This window comes from Acyrthosiphon pisum, chromosome A2, assembly GCF_005508785.2.
Source record: "Acyrthosiphon pisum isolate AL4f chromosome A2, pea_aphid_22Mar2018_4r6ur, whole genome shotgun sequence".
Lineage (NCBI taxonomy): Eukaryota > Metazoa > Arthropoda > Insecta > Hemiptera > Aphididae > Acyrthosiphon > Acyrthosiphon pisum.
The window spans coordinates 29,800,526-29,800,755 of NC_042495.1; positions in this window are offsets into that span (position 1 = coordinate 29,800,526).

Genomic DNA, 230 nt, shown 5'->3' on the forward strand with positions numbered 1-230 from the left:
GTACGACCATCGATAGTAAAGACTATCACGATGCAGTTTACAACTCTTATTTAATAAACTTCGTCATATTGTTGTCTATTATTAGAATATCAAACTAACAACATTTTTATTTTATAACTAGTTATTTATATATGGGTAGGTACTAAAATAATTAAATTTTTTTGAAAACTGTTTTTAACGCACTAAAAAATATATTTTTCGGTGATAAAGATACGACTCCGAAATAAACG